This window comes from Hemiscyllium ocellatum, chromosome 31 (genome assembly GCF_020745735.1).
Source record: "Hemiscyllium ocellatum isolate sHemOce1 chromosome 31, sHemOce1.pat.X.cur, whole genome shotgun sequence".
NCBI classification, from domain to species: domain Eukaryota; kingdom Metazoa; phylum Chordata; class Chondrichthyes; order Orectolobiformes; family Hemiscylliidae; genus Hemiscyllium; species Hemiscyllium ocellatum.
In genome coordinates, this window is record NC_083431.1 from 22561595 (window position 1) to 22580734 (window position 19140).

The window sequence follows — 19140 nt, forward strand, 5'->3', positions numbered from 1 at the left end:
TCTGTCAGAGTGAAAGGGGAGGCTGGTAGGTATAGGGAATGCTGGATGACTAAAGAAATTGAGGGTTTGGTTAAGAAAAAGAAGGAAGCATATGTCAGGTATAGACAGGATAGATCGAGTGAATCCTTAGAAGAGTATAAAGAATAAAGAGTATACTTAATAGGGAAATCAGGAGGGCAAAACGGGGACATGAGATAGATTTGGCAAATAGAATTAAGGAGAATCCAAAGGGGTTTTACAAATATATTAAGGACAAAAGGGTAACTAGGGAGAGAATAGGGCCCCTCAAAGATCCTTTGTGTGGAGCCACAGAAAATGGGAGAGATACTAAATGAATATTTTGCATCAGTATTTACTGTGGAAAAGGATATGGACGACATGGACTATAGGAAAATAGATGGTGACATCTTGCAGAATGTCCAGATTACAGAGGAGGAAGTGTTGGATGTCTTGAAACAGTTAAAGGTGGATAAATCCCCAGGACCTGATCAGTTGTACCCAACAACACTGTGGGAAGCTAGAGAAGTGATTGCTGGGCCTCTTGCTGAGATATTTGTTTCATCGATAGTCACAAGTGAGGTGCCGGAAGACTGGAGGTTGGCAAACGTGGTGCCACTGTTTAAGAAGGGCGGTAAAGACAAGCCAGGGAACTATAGACCAGTGAGCCTGACCTCGGTGGTGGGCAAGTTATTGGAGGGAATCCTGAGGGACAGGATATACATGTATTTGGAAAGGCAAGGACTGATTCGGGACAGTAAACATGGCTTTGTGCGTGGGAAATCATGTCTCACAAACTTGATTGAGTTTTTTGAAGGAGTAACAAAGAAGATTGATGAGGGCAGAGCAGTAGATGTGATCTATATGGACTTCAGTAAGGCGTTCGACAAGGTTCCCCATGGGAGACTGATTAGTAAGGTTAGATCTCATGGAAAACAGGGAGAACTAGCCATTTGGATACAGAACTGGCTCAAAGGTAGAAGACAGATGGTGGTGGTGGAGGGTTGTTTTTCAGACTGGAGGCCTGTGACCAGTGGAGTGCCACAAGGATCAGTGCTTGGCCCTCTATTTTTTTGTCATTTACATAAATAATTTGGATGCGAGCATAAGAGATACAATTAGTAATTTTGCAGATGACACCAAAATTGGAGGTGTAGTGGACAGAGAAGAGGGTTATCTTAGATTACAACAGGGTCTGGACCCGATGGGCCAATGGGCTGAGAAGTGGCAGATGGAGTTTAATTCAGATAAATGCGAGGTGCTGCATTTTGGGAAAGCAAATCTTAGCAGGACTTATACACTTAGTGGTAAGGTCCTAGAGAGTGTTGCTGAACAAAGAGACCTTGGACTGCAGGTTCATAGCTCCTTGAATGTGGAGTTGCAAGTAGATAGGATAGTGTAGAAGGCCTTTGGTATGCTTTCTTTTATTGGTCAGAGTATTGAATACAGGTGTTGGGAGGTCATGTTGTGGCTATACAGGACATTGGTTAGGCCACTGTTGGAATATTGCATGCAATTCTGGTCTCCGTCCTAACGGAACGATGTTGTGAAACTTGAAAGGGTTCAGAAAAGATTTACAAGGATGTTGCCAAGGTTGGAGGATCTGAGCTACAGGGAGCAGCTGAACAGACTGGGGCTGTTTTCCCTGGAGCGTCAGAGGCTGAGGGGTGACCTTATAGGGGTTTACAAAATTATGAGGGGCATAGATAGGATAAATAGGCAAAGTCTTTTCCCTGGGGTTGGGGAGTCCAGAACTAGAACTAGGTTTAGGATGAGAGGGGAAAGATATAAAAGAGACCTAAGGGGCAACTTTTTCATGCAGAGGGTGGTACATGTATGGAATGAGCTGCCAGAGGATGTGGTGGAGGCTGGTACATTTGCAACATTTAAGAGGCATTTGGATAGGTATATGAGTAGGAAGGGTTTGGAGGGATATGGGCCGGGTACTGGCAGGTGGGACTAGTTTGGGTTGGGATATCTGGTCGGCATGGATGGGTTGGACTGAAGGGTCTGTTTCCATGCTGTACATCTCTTGACTCTAACTGCAGCTTGTAGAAGTGTCTGGCCCAACTTGTTCAGTCACCATCCCAACTATGACGTAAGGCTCGGCCAGAGTCTGGAACGAGACTCATCCATTGACTTTCTGTTGAGGCAACCATTTTTTTTTTACTAATGCCTTAGCCAATATCTTGAATGACTCTCACTTTTTTTTTGGATAAAACTAAAGGTTTACAATCTGAATGCATGTAGCATTCGAAATAAAACAGATGAACTGAGAATGCAAATAATAATAATTAAGTATGATCTGGTAACCATTACAGAGACAGGGCTACAAGATAATATGGATTGGTACTTGAATTTTGAAAGGTACAAGGACACAGAGAAAGGACAGGAAACTAGGAAATTGAGGAGGGGTGGCTTTCCAAGTAAATGATGATGTTACCAAAATGAAGAAGGCTGACTTAAGTTCAAGAAACTAGGATTTAGAAATAATTTGGCTAGAAATGAGAAACGGTCAAACATAACCATACAAGATAGGAGCAGTAGATAATTCAGAACCTTAAGCCTGCTCTGCCATTTAATAAGATCATGGCTGATCTATTGTAATCTCAAATCTGTGTTCCCACTTATCCCTGATTACCTTTCATACCCTTACTTAACAAGAACCGATCTGCAATCTGCCCCAAATATATTCAAGAATTCTGCTTCCACCACCTTTTCAGGAGAGTCCAAAGACTCACAATTTCTTGAGAGGAATATTTCACCTAATATATTTTAAATGGGCAACCCATTAGCTTTAGACAGTGACCCCTAGTTCTAGATTCTCTCATAACAGGAAACTTGGAGCAGGATCTACCCAGCCCCAAACAAAGTAGTCATTGATGAGTCCATTGAGAAAATGGAATGAGATCAGCAGGAATGAGATTCTTGATGTCAAGACAGAAAAAAAAAACACTTCTTCAAACAAGTTTTGAACAGCAAGATGAGAAACATATGAGATAATGTTAATAGGATTATTTTGCCTCTACTTATGCATCATTAATACCTAATTTCACCTCATGTATCTGCAGTTTCCTCTTCTTTCACCTGCCGTATAGAAACTAAACAGCAAAAATTCACAATCTGAAAGTCAGAACGAGTACCTGGTGACTCCAGGTCATCTCTTGCTCCTCCAGGGCTCCATCTTGGGCAACAGTCACCATTGATTCAGGGCATGTTCTCCATGGACAGCAACCACTGCAACCCTCCATCTATGGATGTTGGCATCGCACACATACCAGCATTGTTGCATCATTATGTCATATCTTAAATCAATTTTAAAAACAGTTCTGTACTTCAATGCTGCAGTTTAAAGCATGTTGTCACTTTTCATTGGAATGTTGCTGCCAGGACACTTTGCACACAGGGAAACGCTCCTAATTCATGGATTTGGCCAGTGTGCATCTCAAGGCTTTTTGCTTCTTCTGTTAGTACTGTGCAAGCCAAAACACAACACAACTGACTTCATGATTAGAGGATGCTCTTCCATTAATACATAAATCATCTGTGGATTATCAATACCACATCTTGGAAGTTTGCAACATGGACTCTGGGAACTCCCATAATGCTTCTATCCTTGAGTCATCTGATGCTCCTGCAATATCCCAAGGTCTGGGCGCATTGTAAGGCTGGTTACTGGGAGATAAGGGCTTCTCTCTGTAATCATGGTGATGGCCAAGTGTAGTTATAATGAAGCCCATTCTTTTATTAGGTGGAGCAAGTGATAGACCTGCTGAAGATGATGTTCCAATGGTTGGATTAGTTTGGGGAGGTCTTGCAGTACACTTCAGACAGAGTGCGCCACATATTGCAAGCATGCTCAGCACACCTGGAGCAGGCAATGAGGGGATGTGGCAGACTCTGACGATTGAAGTGCAGCTCAATGGAACTGCAGTAGTGGGCTTTTAAGGTTTATTTCAGAATACCCAGAATAAACAGTTTAATAAGTAACAAAAATTCAAAGGCTTGGACCTAACATCCATGGTTAACTAGAAATGTTAAAGATAGTATCAATATAAAGAAAAGCAAAGAAAGGGCAAATTAAACGATTGAACAAAATATTGGAAATGGGAGGGAAAAATTCAGGAAAAATTACAATCACAAGGGAATTGGAATTAAGTAAATTATTGGAACTGTGGGCTACCTGTATCCTGAGTGATTTCATCCTATTATCTTAAAAGAGATGAGACTGTGCTCAGCAGTAATCCCAAATAACCTGCTGAACATTTTATTTCAAGGTTTATTTTTGGTTCTATATCCAGTGGTATTTGGTGAAAAAAACTTTAGCAAGGAAGCAATACCTAAAGAACAGTTAGGGATAACATATGAGTAAAAGGATTCAGGTAGTTAGAAATCAATTTCAAAAGCGGATACCAAAGATTTGAGATTGATTTTCAGAGCAGTACAGTATAGCTCAGAGTCTAGAACAACCATTATGCTGAATTTTATGTGTGTACTAATGAAGTACAGCACACATTCTGTTTTTGTTTTGCAAAAAGTGCACACTATACTTTATTGGCCATTATTTTTGACAGTTTGGAAGTATTAGTAGACCCTGATTCTTCAAAATTCAAATTTTAATGATTATAAAATAAATGTTTTATATCATTCACTGTCTCACCATTTATTGTGTAATTTATTCTTGGTTAAACAAACAAAGAAATTTACTCCATCATAATACTACCAATTATAATGTTAAACAGATTCTGCTATGTTGCTTCCATCATGATTGAAATAAAAAACACACTTAATAATTTCTATTCAGACGTCACGATTATCACCATTGAGTAAAATTTTGCATAGTGTGAAATTATTAAGCAATTAATTGTGAATTTTATGTTTTATGTTGATTTGTTTGTTACACTCTGGTGTATATTGATAGTAGATACTAATCTCTGATGAAACAGTCCAAGAGGTAATTTATGGGTCGCTAGTAAATTTAATTAGAATTGTCAACTTTACTCAATGGTAGCCCTTTCCTTCAGAGTTAGATTCTGGGTTCAAGCTCCGCTCCAGGAGACAACTCAGTAGTATTGATGGTATGCTGCATTGTCAAAGATGCCTTTTTTTCACAGACATCAAAAAATCTGAAGACTGGGAAGCATTAAAAAAAACATTGTTTGAAAAAGAGCAGGGGATTTTTCCGGTGTCCAATTAATATTTATTCCTCAACCAAACTTAATTAACAGAACAGTTGATTGGTCACTTATCTCATTCCTATTTGTAACACTTCGTAGTGTGTAAAATGGTTGTCATGTTGGCCTGCATAGCTATAGTAACAATACTTCAAAATGATCAATTGGTCATGAAGCACTCTGGAACTTCTCAGGGTAAAAGATATTCCATTCAGGCATTATTTTCCTTTTAATGCTCTCTACAATTAAAGAGCTTGGGGTTGTGATGGCATTCAATGCCTTTGCCTACAGTTTGGTTGAAATACTTGAAATGAATTCTGGGGCATGGTCCAGGAGAGGACAAGGTTGAACTTAAACATTTACATCACTGGCTTTTCAATCTCACCCCAATTTACTATTCAGATAAGTCTTGCTTGGCTTTCATACTTTTTTCTCCTAAACTATGTTGTACAATTGCGTTATTCATTGTGTAAGCATTTTCCCTTTGGCATACTCAAAATCTTCTTGATCGTTCTAATCATGGTTTGATTGCTGTTAGTGGTTTCTGTGCTGCACTACTTCCCCTGCAAGCTGTTTTTTTTTCACAATCACTATATTAATTGCCTGGACTAGCTACTACTTTACTATGTTATTATTATTTATAATTTCTCTATCCCCAATTGGTTCAAATATATTTTCTAACTTCAGCCATTAAATGTAATGTTAATTTTTTTATTATACTTACCACTTTATTAGCAGTTTCCTCTGGATAAATGGTTATTTGTTCCATTATCAAATTATCAATTTCAGCATTAAATAACATAAGTTTTTTTCTTAATGATTCAAATTCAATACATGTTTACTGAATTCATTTCACAGGTTGTCAATGTTATTATAAAACAAGCACGATCCATTATGTGAGGCTATTCTCTAATAATCTGCTTACTTTTACCCCATACTGAACTCCTATAAATTCAAATTTATTCTCTGTTAAAAATTTGTATCCTGTGAAATAAATGAATACATTTTGTTAAAACAGCACACAAGGCTTTGTTTGCAAGCTTGCAGCTTGAATTAACAAATAATTTAAATTAACAACTTCCAATTGGATTTGCAGGGGTCGACATACATTTGGATTGTAATGATTAACAGGCAATATTACTTTGGCAACCTCTTATACAGCTCACATAACATTCAATCAAAGAACATAGAACATTACAGCGCAGTACAGGCCCTTCGGCCCTCGATGTTGCGCCGACCTGATATACCAATCTGAAGCCCATCTAACCTACACTATTCCATGTACGTCCATATGCTTGTCCAATGACGACTTATATGTACTTAAAGTTGGCGAATCTACTACCGTTGCAGGCAAAGCATTCCATTCCTTATAACTCTCTGAGTAAAGAAGCTACCTCTGACATCTGTCTTATATCTATCACCCCTCAATTTAAAGCTATGCCCCCTCGTGCTCGCTATCAGCATTCTTGGAAAAAGGCTCTCCCTGTCCACCCTATTTAACCCTCTGATTATCGAAGGCAATGAATGAAGAGCAGATTGGGTGGCTGATACTTAAAATGCTCATTTATGACGTGGAGATGCCAGTGTTGGACTGAAGTGCACAAAGTTAAAAATCGCACAACACCAATTTATAGGTTTATTTGGAAGCAATAGCTTTAATAAGTCAACCACCTGATCAAGGAGCTGTGCTTGTGCTTCCAAATAAACCTGTTGGACTATAACCTGGTGTTGTATGATTTTTAACAATGCTCGTTTAGTATGACTATTACAAGACAAATCTCAAACTCAAAAAAATTATGTTCTTAAGGATAGTTTGCAATATCTGGGAGGCTCCATGCATTTTTGCTGTAGATCTTTCATTATTACAAATGATTCTATTCTGCCAGTCTTATTGGCTTTATAAAGGGCTGAACATATCTTGAGAGTCTCAGGTCCAACAGCACAGCCATTATCTTCATGAAACTCTCAGTACAGAAGGCTGTTGTTTTATTGATGATTGGATTCAAACCCTGTAAAGGCCTACTATGTTTTTAGAATGAAGTTTTATTGAGATGTACTCAATGCATATGTGTCACCTGTTTTCTTGCTTTATTTTAAAGATCGTAGAAGTGAAGAATTTAGTGCCCATTACTAATTGCCTTTGTTTTCAGAATAGCCTCCTGTACCAGAGGTTTCAAGGATCAAAGCAGTCTAAATGCAAAGGGCAATGCACCTGCTTTTGAATTAAATGGTCACACGTTCAAAGGGTCAACAATGCCAAGCACTCCTAATCATCTATCACTTATTTTGGCTGCCTCTTTGTGGCACACATTTAGATTCAAGCAGCTTGCTTTGACAAATGGTGCCAGGAAGGATTTCAAAATTTAAAAGATCTTGAACTCAAAATGATTTCAAAATATCTTGTTGCATCCACAAATGCCTTTGAGTTGGTAATTGTGTGCTGCCTTCTTAGGTTGCTACAGTCCATATGGCGAAGCTATCCAAATAAAAAAAAAGTCCAAATTAGCAATTCCATACATCATTGTGTATAAATAACCTCAGACCAGCTGCTGTTCATTCTCACCAGCAGTTTCAGGCTGTGGGTGATACTATTTGGTTGCCACAAATATTGGAAGTGTCAGTGATGTTTGGAACAACATAAGCTTAACCAAGAAGACTGCCTGCAAAAAGAACCAGTACAATGAAGAACAACTCTCTTTTAAGACACTGTGCTTTACAGTTTTCTCTTTACAGTTATCTGAACTGTGAATATTCTATTGCTGATAAGCCAATAAAACTTTCATTAATTTTTGTTATTTTAATGACAGTGGTTCTATTTTTACTGTAAGTGAGCTATCATTTCAACAGTGACTGAGCTAAGCTGGCCTCATAATTAGGTTATGACCACTGGCATTAGCACAATGGGAGCCTAAGTGCTGAAAATGGCAGCTAATTCACACCCACCTACTTCCGATATGGTCTGCATGGTGAGCCCCGTGGGAATGGTGTGAATGTTGTAAAATATATGTGTACCAGAAGCACACACATTGGGAAAATCTTCACTATCCAATTAATGGTTCTCTATCTGCATGTTCTCACTCATGCAACACAAGACCTGGGAGACAAGACCATAACCTTATCTGGGAGCCAAGGATAAGCTAACTAATTGTAGCTGAAAGCATGCATCAAATTCACTGCTCATCTCCCAGCTGTACAGTAATATCAAAATGTCCTAGAGTGCCTTTACTGCCATTTTGCACTTCGCAGGATTAATGTCCTTACTTAAACACATTCAGCTGAAAATGCCCCTCACTAGCATTATTTAAAGGCATCAGCAATGGTCTTCTAGGTGAGTTGTTTTTGAACTTTCTATGCATTGCAGAGCACATGGAAATACGATGCACTGTCTTATTGAAAGATTGCTCAAAGAATGTTGCAAAGAAATATGAGGGGTACTTTTCCTACCAGCTTGAAGGCCTTGAACAAAAAGCCCACTATAATTCTGAAAACTACAGGCAATTCATTTTGGGATGTACTACACATGAAAATGGGACAAAAACAGCTAAGACAGAAGCTACACATAGAAGAAAGAGGAGAGCTTTTAATTCACAGCTCTACTCCCACTTAGAGGTTTCGGTGAGCACTTTTCCTACCTCCACCTTAGCCAGGAACAATGTCTGACTGTATCAATCACTAAATAGGTTGTCACTGTTATGAACTAGATCAGACCTCCTCAAAATATATTAAGAATGTAGCCTAGACCCTATGTTTTCTTATTTTAAAAGTAAATGTGAGGAGCTGTGATCCAGATGCTATTACATTGGTCAAACTATTCGACATTAAGCAAATACAATTTATTCAAACACTACAGTTAAAATACAAGAAAAGAAAGAGTAACTTGGAATAACTTAAATCTATTGGAAAACTTAACAGAATAATTTTACTATAAATATTAACTGTTCCAATGTAGTAATATCCCAAAAACACACCCTTGGCAAAAGGCAAATTCAAATAACAGATTGTCTCACATGGAACTCCCATAGCAGGCAGACAACCCCAGCTTTTGGCTGTAACCAAGAGAGAGAAAATGTAGCTTCCACTTGTTCAAGACTCCAACATCAACTGCTCAAAAAACAAACTAAAGATCCTTGTTCTGTGGGAGTTTGACAACAACCATTCAGTCTGCTTCAATTGTTCCAACTTTTAAAAAAGAAACCTCAAGGCCTCACAAGCTGTTTACTCTAGTAGTTCTGGTAAACTGCTCGTCACATCAAAATAACCTCTTAAAACCATAGTATCACTACATCACCTCTAACTGTACCTGAAGTCTCAGAGCAAGGTGAGGATGCATTCAAAGCGAGGCGGGGATGGCATTCCTAGTAGTTTAGCATATTACAATCATAATGATGGATAGGCAACACAAAGCTTGAGTGCTGTCACCGTAACGTTGATCTGGTATGGGATAATCAAGCGTTGCCATCCTGAGCTGAAATCTTCATTATCCAGTTATTGGTTCACTGTCTGCATGTTCTCAGTTGTGCAACACAAGACCTGGGAGCTCAAAGCAACAACCTTCCCTGTAAGCCAAAGATCAACTGACTAATTGCAGCTGAAAGCATGCATCAAATTCACCGCACATCACCCAGCCACTGTATACAAGTAATTATGGATTTGTAATTAATCTTTATACATTTTCAACAATTTTTAAACCAACTGCATCATGTCTTTCAGTCATAATTTTCCTGTATTGCTTTTAAAACTGCTTGGGCAATTTTGGAATGAGGTAATCTTGCAGGAGGGATGTCAGACTGAAAGTTTTAAGAATTTAGTCAAAATCGTGGACTTGAAAATGGCATTATTTTAACTTGGCATTTGACTGCAGGATTGTTGCAGGCTGTTTACCAATTATCATCTTTCCTTTGTCGGAACAGTCAGATTAATTATTCACGTACAATTCAATTTAACTTTCTCCCTGCTCGAGAGTGCTTAGCATTCATTTAATATCTGAACCTCATGACATCAACAAGACTGGTTCATGTGTGGAATGAACTGCCAGAGAAAGTGGTGGATGCCGGTACAGTTAAATGCTTAAAAGACTTCTGGATGGGTTCATTAGTAGGAAAAGTTTGGAGGGATATGGGCCAAGTGCAGGCAGATGGGACTAGTTTAATCTGGGAACATGGTTGGTATGGACTGGTTGGTCCGAAGCATCTGTCTTCATGCTGTATGATTCTATGACTGGAAATAACAGGCTTGTACTCACGTCCAACTGCTCTCTGACTTTATAGTTTGAAGCACCAAAGTAGCAAGTCCGTTTTTTTCTTGCATAAGAAATGTTTTTACTGACATAATAAATTAATTAGCAACTTTCTTTGCCTTTCACATGTTGTCATAAATGATAAAGCACTGTAGCTTTTGTGCTGTGGATGCAGCTAAGGAATAAAAATGGCTTTTATTGTGCTTCTGTTATGAATTACACTAATGCCACTAATGTAAAGATATTGGCGCACTAACAGCTAATACTTGCCAGAAGTACACAGAGCAGTCAAATCATGATGTTAATCAGAGGGCAACACTCATTTGAAACCAGTGCTGCCATGGGAGACCAAAGCTCCAGCCTATGCCTTGTTATATGTTTGCACAGTTGAACATTGTGAAGGAAATCCCTTCCCACCCACCAGCAGCACTCTGTACATGGATCATCAACCACTTACAGATATGTCATGATTGAATTCTTCTGTGACGAAAGTGTCTGATGTTTCTCAAAGATGTTGGAAATGTCTACGGTGTGTGGTATGACTGATCCCGAAAGACTTATGTAGCTGACTTCAAGGCTTCCGCATAAATAAGTTACTACCAGATATGAATGCACTATTAGACTCTCCACTTGAAATAAATAATGATCATGACAATGAGTAGATGCGATGCAGAGCAGGACAGGTTCCTGGGAAAGGGAAGATGTGGAATGGAAAAATCACTCTCAGGAAGAAGCCATATCCTTCCAGAGTATTCAGGAAAACAAGTTTTCTATCTAAAATAATATAAAAGATTTCATGAAGGATGTTTTAAATGAAATCTCCTAACTGTGGCAATCACAATTGTGACTTTTGATGGTTTGATTCATATGGGGAGCTGAATCGGCTGGGGCTTTTTTTTCCCCTGAAGCGTCAGAGGGTCGAGGATGACCTTACGGAAGTTTATAATACCATGAGGGATATGGGTAGGGTGACTAGCCAAGGTCTTTTTCCTAGAGTGAGGGAGTCCAAAACCAGAGGGTATAGGTTTAACAAACAAAAACAGAGATTGTCTGCAAAGCTCAGCAGGTCTGGCAGCACGTGTGGAGATAAATCAGAATGAATATTTTGGGTCAATTGACCTTCCTCAGAACTGATGGGAGCTATGAAGATGTTGGTTTATTTGCAGATGACAGGGGTAAGATGTAAACGATAGGTGGAGATAGACCCCAAAGACAGAGAGGAACAGCTGGATAACGATTCAGCTAGAAAGGTGAATAGGTAATGAGGACTGTTTGTGGCTAATAATGTGTTGTGTTTAATAGCAGACCATATGATAACAAGGCCTATTGTGTGGGGTCTGGGATAAGGACATGGGAGAGCTCAAGTCCTAAAGTAGTTAAACTCAAGATTGAATCCTGAAGGCTGTTGTGTTCCCAAGCAGAAAATGAGGTGCTGTTCTTCCAATTTGCGCTGATCTTCGCTGGAGTACTTCAGCAAGGCTGAGACAGAAGTGTTGAGCAGGGAACAGGGTAGTGTGTTGATGTGGCAGGCATCTGGAAGCTCAGGGTCGTTTTTGTGGACAGACATAGCTGTTCCACAAAGACGCATTGGTTTAAAGTGAGAGGGGAAAGATTTAAAAAGGACTTGAGCAGTAACTTTTTTATACAGAGTTATGGAACAAACTGTCAGAGGAAGTGGTAGAGGTGAGTACAATTTCAACATTTAAAAGACATCTGGATGGGTATATGAATAGGAAGAGTTTAGATAGATATGGGCCAAATGCTGGCAAATGGGACGTGTCCAGGCTGGGATGTCTGGTCAGCATGGACCGAAGGGTCTGTTTCCATGCTGTATGACTCTAACTCTATGACTCTATGAGTTGGGTGAGCATCATATCACCAGTCGATATGAAATTGAACATGACGATTAACTTTTAATACACTCCTCACTGTTTGGAGCTATTTGTAAAATTCCAGTTTCCTATCCACTGTTGCAGAAAGGAGGTTGCTATTCAAAGAGAGCTAATTTTGGTTTCTCTTGCCAGATACATGCAAGCAAAAGAAGCACAAATGTTTGCCTGGTTTACAGACTATTCCATTGTTCAGGGTTCGGTTGACTGCATACACATCACTTTGCAGAAACTGCTGTCATCTTTTGCAAATGAAAAGGATTCTACTCCCTCAGCATTCAGTTGATATGTATCACAGGCAATTGTGTATAACCAACCGAGGAGTGAATTGATTCTTCCCTTTATAACCACCTCAGTTGGTTAAAAGGATTTTAAAGTTTTCTTTATCCCACTTGAACTGAAGTACAGCTAGCCCAAATGAAGGAATAAATTACAAGATTTTCTGGGGTGAAGAATACAGAAATGTTACTATTAAATAATAAAATAATATAAAATAAACAAAATATGATGTCAAACACAGACAAACATTAATATCAAGTTTAGAAAGGAGCAAATGTCTGTTACGTTAGGAAGAAAATGCAGTTTGACAAGTTTTTACAATTCTTAGGTTATAAGTTACACAACACCAGGTTATAGTCCAACAGGTTTCTTTGGAAATACAAGCTTTTGGAGCACTGCTCCTATGTGTGTGTCTCTCTCTCTCTCTCTTACACACACAGACACACACTCTCTCTTTTCCTCACATGCACGCACACATACTAATAGGTCTATAGAGTGTACTTGCATTTGCAAAATTGTATTTGCAGATACATTCTATTTTGTTCAAAAAGCACACAATTTGGAGGCAATCAATCCATGATATATTTTATAAGTTCCTACTTTGGAAGTAGAACCACACTGACTCAAGATTGGAATACAGACAGACTCTAACTTCACACCTTTAATGCATTGTCTGAGCTGTACAAAGTTAAAAATCACACAACACCAGGTTATATTTGGAAGCACTAGCTTTTGGAGCGCTGCTCCTTCATCAGGTGGTTGTGGAGAATAAGATTGTAAGAATAAAATTTATAGCAAAAGTTTACAGTGTGATGTAACTGAAATTATATATTGAAAAAGATCCGGATTGCTTGTTAAGTCTCTCATCTTTTAGAATGACCATGTTGGTTTCAGTTCTTTCATATGTAAATCGCAAAACATATTTTAAAAGTTACATTCTCAAGAGCACTTTAACAATTGGTGTCATGTCGACCCAGATAAGGTATTAACTCCCTGTGAGGCCACAATGGTCATACTGATTCTAATCTAAAAAACAGATTTACAGAATCTTACATGGATTCATACGGTTTTTGAGCAAAGTGAAATGTGTAGGGTGAATTTGTACTAGCTACCTGACGAAGGAGCAGTGTTCTGAAAAATTGTACTTCCAAATAAACCTGTGGGACTATAACCTGGTGTTGTCTGATTTTTAACTTTTTCCACCCCAGTCTAACACCGACACCTCCACATCCATCCTTAGTTTGCTAATAGTTGAACCTGAGGCCTGTTTAACTTGTGTCTTCTATCCTCAGCGGTGAAATTTGTAGAATCCTTGACTTCTTGGTCAATGGATACTTCTCTTTACTTTACCACCATTGCTGGTTTTCAAATGAAAAGGAAATGGGAAGGAGAGAGACTCTCCCAGGTCTTATCATTACCAGTCTTTTCTTTATTTTTTCTTGCTCAATATCTATTGCTCTGCCAATCAATGACTGCAGTTTGGTCCATTTATGTATTCCTGCGTCTGGCTCTATTGTCTTTCCAAAGATAGTTGCTGGCAACCCTTTCATATCCAACATGTGCAACTTCTCAAAAACGCTTAATTTAAAAAGGAGATGCAAGTTTCTTGGCAGAAGGCTCAGTTGACTGGTTTCAATGTCTTTCGATAAAGTTCAAATAAAATCTTTAGATAGGATTTTTGTTATTCCTCATTAATTTCCTGACCTTATCTCAACCTGTGATCAAATAATTGTTACAGCCATTTTAGGTCCATGTTCCTTTCTTTCAGATGATGGAAGATGTAAGTTGATGCTTCATATTTTGTCATAGCAGCTCAATGCCTGGAGTCCTGGTATCAGCCATATTACCTTGATTCAATGATGGTTAGCTTTACACACTGAACTCTAGCCATCACCGCAAGCCAGAGTTCAGTTAATGGATCATAGAGGCATCTACTGACAATATAGCAGACATTTTGATTAGTTGTGGAGTTGGAACTGAAGTGGAATGTCCAGCAACTTCCTGCTACCACCTGACACACTGGTTTGTCAGCATGATCTTGACCTGGCACCACTTTTAAGAATGGAGGGATGGGGTTTTGGCTGCCTTCCAGCAGATGCCCCAGAGCCAACTTAGCCTATTTTCATACTGAATTTTCATGTTGGTCATCCTTCCTAATGGGGTGATGCCAGACTAATTTAAGATTTTTAATGTTCCCTCAGCCCTGGGCCATGATTGCAAGATGGCCACTGCTGTTGCCAAAGAGTGCCCTTTATAGGGATTATCTCTGTATAATGATGATCTGGCAGTTGTGGGCACTTCTTATTTTGAAATTATAAAAAAAATCTTCAGAGATGCCCTCATCTTGAGATGTTCTTTCTCTATCAACATTAGCAGCTCCCACCTCTGATAGTGGGGCTACTAGTGTGTCAGTGCTATAAACCCTCCTATTATTCTCTATCCTCAGGAGCCAGTCCTTCGTCATAATTTGGACCTTCTTGAAAAATGGCTTTCTTGATCTTCATGCTGACATAGATAGGCTCCTGAGATAGATTCCTTCTTTAGATGGGGATTGGGATCCATAAATGAAAATTCAACCTCATGTCTCATGACCTTTGGAATGTGACCCATGCATACAATGGGTCTTCACAAGGAATGTGATCGACCATTGGCAAGCTGAAACAATGATTCCACTGCAAATGTGTTGCTGGTCAAAGCACAGCAGGCCAGGCAGCATCTCAGGAATAGAGAATTCTCTATTCCTGAGATGCTGCCTGGCCTGCTGTGCTTTGACCAGCAACACATTTGCAGCTGTGATCGCCAGCATCTGCAGACCTCATTTTTTACAATGATTCCACTGCCTAGAACACAGTCTAGACTTGGACTTTCTCCCTAGAGTGTCCATGAAGAACTCAAATTAGAATGCAATACAATAAAACTGGTATAAGGTATCCTCACTTAAAGTCAGTGTTGCATTCCTCAATATCATGATTTTAAGTGAAACAATTATAAGAGGTGTGGATTCCCATAGGAATCAATATCGCAGCCAAAGCTAGGTTTCTGAGGGTGGCACTTTGGCTCAGTGGTTAGCAATGCTGCTTCATAGTGTCAGGGACCAAGATTCGATTCCAATCTCGGGTGACTCTGTGGAGTTTGCACATGCTCCCTGTGTGGGTTTCCTCCAGGTGCTCTGGTTTCCTCCCACAGTCTCAAAGATGTATAGGTCAGGTGAATTGGCCATGCTAAATTGTCCGTAGTGTTAGGGGCATTAGTCAGAGGGAAATGGGTCTGGGTGGGTTACTCTTCGGAGGGTCAGTGTGGACTGGTTGGGCAAAATAGCCTGTTTTCACACTGTAGGGAATCTAATCTAACTCTTGCCCAGAAAAGCCAATGTAAAAGTTGAAATACTGTAGCACACATGTGCAGCACAATGCATTCTGAGCTAAAATAACTTACAAAGCAAAGCAGTTAACGCTTCAGTGAGGAAAACAGCATTTATGCTTGCAGGTACAGGACAAGTTTCTCAACTATAGAAATAAAAACTGGAAACATGAAATAAAAACAGCAAGTTTTGTCAAAACTCAGCAGGTCTGGCAACATTTATGTAGAGAGAAACAGAGGGCTGAATTTTACCAGAAATTGGCTAGGTGTGAATGGTAGTTAGTTTCATGGAATATCTCACCAAAATTTTCCAAAACTCACTTTACTATATACGCATCATGCCTCAATGGCACCTTACCTATCCTGTCTTGTCACAGGTGGACCTCCTTGAATTGGCTTCACCAGCACCATATTTAAAGCGTAGCTGTGAACCAGGTCAAGCAATATCAGTCTGGACGGTTCTGTTATCTCAAACATCACTCCAGACATTGGCTCACTGCTTAGCCGACAGGTACCTGGAGGTCATGGTAGGCAGTCTGATGCAGAAGAGGGTTGTCCTCTTTCTTCAGCACTGTAGAGGAGACTACACTATTGAACCCTGTCAACATGGTCCTGAGGTTACCACCCAGGTCAGTGCTGTTTCGAGGGTCTGGATAACACACAGCAATGCCTCAAGAAGGCCTCAGTAAGAGGCAAAGAGCCAAAAGTGTTGGTGGGGAGTCCAACATTTGACTCCTAACCCATAATAGAAGAGAATCCTTGCCCTAGCTGGTGAGGTTTGAGACCATTCCTGTAGAGATGCCAAAAGCCCCTTGCTGTTCCATTTTGTTGTCATATGTCACTTTTAACATGTGAAAACATCAACTCATTTCTTGTCATGCAATCTTTTGTCTCCTGTCAGCACCATTGGAACATACATGTCAACAGAGTGGCCCCATAAGGCATCTCCTACTTGACCTCCAAGAAAGAAGTTGCAGAACCCTCAGAGGATGCACTCGCAAGGCTGCTTCCTGCATTCTCTCCCGACTCAAATTCTAACAGCTCAGTGGGTATTTTCGTTGGATTAGAGTCAGGAGTACATGTTGGTAAGGACAATACTACCACGTCTTCACAGGTGACCACAGAAGAAGTGCTCCAAGTTGCTGGCACTTTGACGGCTACCAGAAAACAGGCACCTGCTCAGCCTCTGGCAGGAGAGAACCCATCCGGGGTCAACAATTCACAACTTCATAGAATAGGTAGACATAGGAGCAGCCAGCAGGTTTGCCGGAGACAAACTGACTCAAAAGGTCGGAGGACAACAACAAAGCTGTTTGTACTGTGCTTTCTCTGGCACACAAGTGTCTGTTTACCTCTATGGACTGCTGTCATGGAAACCCAAGTCCAGCATACACAATACCTCTAACACAGCACCTGCTAGATTTATGCACAGACCTACACTCCGTCACTCTAGCCAATATCAACAGCAAGGCAAAAGGGGAACAACGGACCTTGAGGTAAGCCCAGGTGCCTGTTCCACACAATTGAAAGGGCCTGGCTAGTACACACCCAGCCAGAGGGGGCACCACATATAGGCTTCCCCCATGTCTCCTCTGAAATAACTCTAGAGCTGGATGGGTCTTCCACATCCATACTGACTACCATCCTTACCCCTAAGGGTGTTCAAACCAAGGAAGGTGCACCTACCTCTGAGCAGGACTCACTTAGCATGTCTGAGCCCTCTAGCCACATATGTCACCGAGCTTATCTAACCAGAGCTCCCACTATGTTTGATGCCATAAAGACGAATAAGTGGCGATCTATGATTTGCAAGGCAACTGCCCTGACTTTTATGTCAGGAATTGTCACCATCTAGTTTCTGTCTGCTCGGTGGGAAACTGCACATCAGCAAAGTGAGATTAGGAAAGAATGACATTTTAATACATACAAATGAACCTTCAGGTTAAAAGTCTGATATGGTTAAATGTTAAGAGCACTTATATTGCATATACAATTAAACTAATCACCCTGTGTATTCCCAAAGTCTCTGAAATCCATATCTTCTTTCTTATCCTGATGCTCCTATGAAATGATACTCCACTGGCTACAGCATGGCTGGTACAAGATGCTGCATTTCAGTGCAGGAGACTGCAGATGGCCTTGGAGGAAGGCCAAGGGCTCAGAAAGACACAGTTTAAGAATTCACAACTTCCTATCTGTTCCCAAAATAAAGGTCTCCAATCTTATTACAAACCCAGAAATAACTTAACTGTTGCTGAAATTTATCCCTGCTTTTGTCATCTCCTGAGTTAACCATTCCAATGCTGTCTGGCAATCTTCGCAGAGCTTGTTTAAAACTCTGCTGTACAGGAAGAGGCCTTATTTCCTGGAAGAAGAACGCTTCATCTTCCGCCTTGAAATCCTCCAAACATGTTGCATCAGTGTGGATTTCACCAGTTTCCTCATTTCCCCTCTCTCCACCTTACCTCAGATCCAACCTTCCAACTCGGCACTGCCCTCTTGAACTGTCCTACCTATCCATCTTCCTTCCCACTGAGCTGCTCAACCATCCTCTCCAACCTAGCACCTTCACCCCCCCCCACCTTCGCATTCCCAGCTACCTTCACTCCAGCCCCAGACCCCTCCCATTTAGCTCTCAGCTCCCTTAGGCTACAAGCCTCATTACTGATTAAGAAATCATGCTCAAAATGTCGATTCCCCTGCTCCTCAGATGCTGCCTGACTGGCTGTGCTTTTCCAGCACCACATATTTTGATGTAGTTTTAAAAATCTGAAAATACCATCAAGATTCAGTCTACTGCCCATTCATATCTGCTTCTAAATTACTATGTCTCCAATTTTGGTCTCCTACAAATCCCGAAATCTTCAGCCAGGCATCTCAACCCAAAATTATGAAATCCTTTCCCTAACCTCTCTAATGTTGTTTCATGCAGACTCTCCATAATGCATGCAGCTCTTTAACCGAGTTTTTCTCACTGCTCCAGTATTTTTGATTTTTTTTGTTCTAGTGCAATATAACACTTCGGGACATTTTTCTACTCGAGTCTGTAAACAAATACTATACACGTTATTTTGATAAATTAGGTTAATTTACTCAGAATTGGCTGGAAAACACAGGGGTCATGATCTTGTCTAATTTCAAATTACTGCTGCTTTATTGCTTGATTAATTTAGTGAAAGTTCGCATGAAACTGAAAACAAAACTA